Source organism: Eumetopias jubatus, unplaced genomic scaffold (assembly GCF_037043125.1).
Source record: "Eumetopias jubatus isolate StellerSeaLion01/CBP00866 unplaced genomic scaffold, mEumJub1_p1.0 scaffold_4, whole genome shotgun sequence".
Classification (NCBI taxonomy): domain Eukaryota; kingdom Metazoa; phylum Chordata; class Mammalia; order Carnivora; family Otariidae; genus Eumetopias; species Eumetopias jubatus.
The window spans coordinates 157,391,264-157,396,106 of record NW_028274810.1 but is presented as its reverse complement, the minus strand read 5'-3'; the positions used below and the strand labels follow the sequence as shown (position 1 = coordinate 157,396,106).

General features: G+C 31.2%; 1 pseudogene; it reads right to left on the bottom strand.

Moving 5' to 3' along the window:
- Window positions 1-1,500: 1,500 nt before the first annotated feature.
- Window positions 1,501-1,589, bottom strand: LOC114216802 (small nucleolar RNA U3; annotated as a pseudogene).
- Between the last annotated feature and the right edge of the window lie 3,254 nt (window positions 1,590-4,843).

The window sequence follows — 4,843 nt, the reverse complement described above, 5'->3', positions numbered from 1 at the left end:
GTTCAGTATGAGTGTCTGAATAAATCTAAGGTTGGAAATTCAGGACCATGAAATCAAGAGGAGTCGAATTTACAGCCATGTTAATTTCGTCTACTCCAAAATGTTTTCTCTATAGTAAATTTTAATGTTGTCTTTAATTAAAAATTAATGTATCCCTCTTAGATTCAAGGCTAGAAATCTCCTTCGTAGACAGATCTTTAGCTATTCTAAACACATTCTTTATGATTTTATAGAGTATTCACCATCTCAGTGTGATATTTTCAGAATGAAAACTCTACTCTTAAGTTAGTCTTCATATGGCAACTGTTTAAATTTTTACTTGTTCTTTTCTGAAATATATCTAATACCATCATATTTTTTGTAAGTTTCTGGGACCAAAAGCATACTCCATAATACATAATACATAAATACATAATTGCTTCTGATTTATAGAGTAAATCTCTATATTTTTAAAAGACCAGAGTCCTATTAGCCTTTTTGGGTATGAAACTCATTAAAATATTGCTTTAATTTTAACTAAATAAAATTAAAAGTTCAGTACCTCACTCATACTGGCAACATTTAAGTACTCAAAAGTCACATGGGGTTATTGACTACAATTTTAGATAGTGCAGGTAAGGAATGTTTCCATCTTTATAGAAAGTTCTGTGGGGCAGGTGTAGTTTATAGTTTATCTTTATTAACAGCAGCCTTCATAAACCCTTAACACTAGCTCCATTCAAACTTCTAGCTTAAAAACAAAGAGACAAGTTCTAGGATTTGTTGCATTTTCACCAAAATATTAATTTTTCTCTTTTCATTTGCTTTGTAGCTATAACATCTCCTTCACTGTTCTTCTTACAATGTAAGCATTTTTCCAATGCCTCAGAGCTCCTTGATTTTTCTTTTTATCAGTGGTTTTCAACAATTTGATTATGATGTGTCTGGGTGTCTTTTTGTTTATTCTGATTAGTATTCAATGAGATTCTTGGATCTGTGGAATGATATAATTTTCATCAAATTTGGGAGATATTTGGCTGTTGTTCTTTTGAATATTTTTACCCCTGTGGAACTCCAGGCATGTGTATATTAAACAGCTCAGTACTATCACATAACTTACTGAGGCTCTGCTCAGTTTTTTTTCTTAGTGTTTCATCTCTATAATACATTTTGGATATTCACTATTTCTACAACTTTAAATTCACAAATCTGTTTTTCTGTAGTCTTATCACCTGTAATATCCATAAAGTGTATTTTTTATTTTAGATCTAGTTTTCATCTGTAGACGTTCCCTTCAATTCTTTTTTTATATCATTAATTTTTCTCCTGGTTATGGGTCATATTTTCTGATTCATGGTATCTTTAGGAATTTTTTATTGGATGCTAAAGATTTTGTATTTTGTGTTGTTGAGTGTCTGAGTTTTATTTTTTTGAAGAAGTATTGTGCTTTGCTCTGGTAGACCTTTGAATTGTTTTGGGTTTAGTTTGATCATCTTGAGACTTGTTTTTAAGTTTTGTTAGGGTAGTCCCAGAGTACCTTTTACTGTAGGGGTCATTTATCCCCATTACTAGTAACAAACTATAGAAATGATCCCTGAAAGTATAGTCTTGGTGATAGGCACGTACTGAATGGAGCACTGGGTGTTATCTGCAAACAATGAATCATGGAACACTACATCAAAAACTAATGATGTAATGTATGGTGATTAACATAACATAATAAAATTTAAAAAATGTAAAAAAAAAAAAAAGACTACCCATATCCCCATTACTAAGGCCTGACCCTCTGACATCTGAACATAAGGCTCCAGAGGGCCAGTTTGGACACTCCACTGTTGCTGGTAGGAACTTGAAGGATTCTCAGACTTTTATGAGTCTGGAAAGACAGCTTTCCAATAACTTTTTAACCAGCCTCATAGAAGCTCACCTTCATGCATATTCTAGGAACCAACATAGACTCAAAAGATCCCTAAGACAACTGGAGTTGTCTGTATAGCTCTCTTCTTTCTAGAAATCTGCCTCACAAATTCCTGCCTCCTCAGACTCCCCGAACTCTGATTTCTATTGCCTCAACTCAGTAAGGTAGCTGTCTCTGCTTTCAGTTACACACATATGCATACACACACACAAACACACAGATCTCAGCTCTCTGACCTGTAATACGTTTCTTTTCTCTGAGATGTCATGGCTCTGCCATGCCTGTGGCTTAATGTCTGAAAATAGTTGTTTCATCTATGTTAGCCTGGTTTTCTAGTTTTTGGAGTCAGGAAGGTTAAAACCCCTGTTATTCTATCATGTCTGAAAGTGAAGTCCTTCGATGGATTGAAGATTCATGTAATTGAGAAGTACAAGCTAAATACTACACTATGAATTAAGACAATTTTACAGAGGATGTTGAAATGTTAATGTACAACACTATGACAAAACTCTATCATTATAAATGCTGATAGAAACTGGCAAGTAATCTTGTGTGAAAGAGTAAACACATATAGACTTTAAGGTGATTAAGAGTCAATAAGTAGAATTACACAATTGGCAGTTTGGAGTTATAGCTTTGAGAATCATTTATATAGAGTAAAAGGATGGAGTCAGAGAGAACATGTTGATATTTACAGTGAGAATTCTAGGATAGCTGCACCTTCACCTTAAATTTGACTTGGGCTCATTATCAAAGATAGACCACTGGGCTCTGTCAGCCATGGGTCTGACCTAATCTAATGGTTCTTGAGTTTGCATTTTAACCAGTTATCCCTCTTTAGGAAATAAAGCATCAACCATAGTCATTTGTTTATTATTGAAAGTAACTCTCATATTTCTAAAAATATTGATCACATAAGAGCAAAAAGAAAATAATAGTATTTCGATGGATTGCATTAATAATGTTGGCCTGAAGTGGGAAGATAACAGTTGATTCTGGAGCCCCCAAAATGGACCTTTGGTGTGATTAAAATACACTAAATTATATGAGGAAGTTAATCATTTGTTTAAAATACATATGTATACTTTGATTTTTCTTTTTTCAGTTGATTCTCAGAGCATTTGTCTTGAAGTATGCAATAGCTCAAATTGCAAAAGAAAAAAAAATTATCAGCTTTCCTTTCCTTTAACCCTAACCTTGAATAATTCATAAAGCAGCCACTTAAGTCTAGCTAAACTGAAACAAAACAAGGCAGCAACATAATCCTTGTTTTTAATGATGCCATACTATTTATGGAATATCTAAGTGTTTATGAACTCAACCTTCATTATAAAGAGTTATGTATACTGTTGACTGTCCAATATTTAGTAAAATTTTAATAATCCAAGATGTAATCATCAACAACCTAAATTGAAACATTTTTATGTTATTTGGTTGCTCTTGATTTCAGAAGTAGCTGGTTTAGTGAGTAAATTTTCAAACATATTTAATTACATGCCTTTAAGATTTCTACCACTTTAATGCTCAACTTAGAAATATCATTTAAAATTATTTTTTAAAAAGACATATTTATTAATTGTTTTTATAGCTATAAGGTTTTAAAAGAGATTGTTCATATGAAAGTATATATATGTATATAGATATGCATATATATCACTAATAAAAAGTATTAATTAGCTAATGTTTAACAATGATCATCATTGTCAGATATTGTATCCTTGTTGAAATTTTAGTTTCACCATATTGGTTTTTAAAAGTGGTAGTCACTTTAGAAGAAAATGTCTGGTCAAAAACTAAAAGAAAGAAAGAAGGATGGAAGGGAGGAAGGAAGGAAAGAGGAAAGAGAGAAAGAAAGAAAGAAAAAGAAAGAAAGAAAGAAAGAAGAAAGAAAGAAAGAAAGAAAGAAAGAAAGAGAGAGATGAAAGAAAGAAAGAAAGAAAAAGAAAGAAAGAAAGAGATGAAAGAAAGAAAGAAAGAAAAAGAAAGAAAGAAAGAAAGAAAGAAAGAAAGAAAGAAAGAAAGAAAGAAAGAAAGAAAGAAAAGAAAAGAAGGAGTGTTTAATAAATATTGTTAAATAAACAAATGAATGAATGAATTTTTAAAACCTTACAAAAATAAATCTGTAAGTGCTGGAGTACTTAGAAATAAAAGTTTCATTGAGTTTAATTAAGCACAATTAAATACTCTGCCAAGCTCAGAAAACAGTTTTTAGAAATACTGGCAGTCCTTAGGCAACATAGGAGCTGTTAGTTAAATGAATTAAAAATGAGTTTGAGAATAGAAATTCCAACACAGATACCCAGTCTACTAATTTGCTGATCATTGATGAAAACTAGCTACACATGCTGCCTTTTTTTTTAAAACCAATATATGATATTGGTTCCGTTAAAGAGAATGTACAGAATTGACTCTGATTAAATTCCTTACTTACACAATTATGTTTTTCCTATGTTAAATTTTGGGAAAATAATTTTTAAACCTTTTTTCTCTTCTACAGCATTTAATGGAAAGAATTGTCAATTTCTGATAGAAAGTTTCTGTTAATGAAATATCCAATATATGTACCTTTCACAGAAAATGTAGAGCTAAAAATGCGTGTGCTCAACAATATAAGGTGGCTTATTCCTCAAACTTGCTTCTGAAAAATTGATAGACTTAAAAATAAAAACAACTACAAAAGGTTAATCATTATGTGAGGCTGAATTTTGGATAAATAAATCAGGAATTCATTTATAGCTATATGCTAAGTGTTTATAAGTGTTTTCTTACTGCATTTTGTAATGCAGTGTTCATCTTTTATATTACTAAATTCTCAAGAAAATCAGTAGTAATTAGGGATTTGAGGTTACCTGGTACACTGTTGAAAAATGTTAAAAACCAGTAGTATCCATCCAACCTAATTACTTTCCTTTTGACTATTTTTGTTTGTTTGTTTAAGGATTAAAA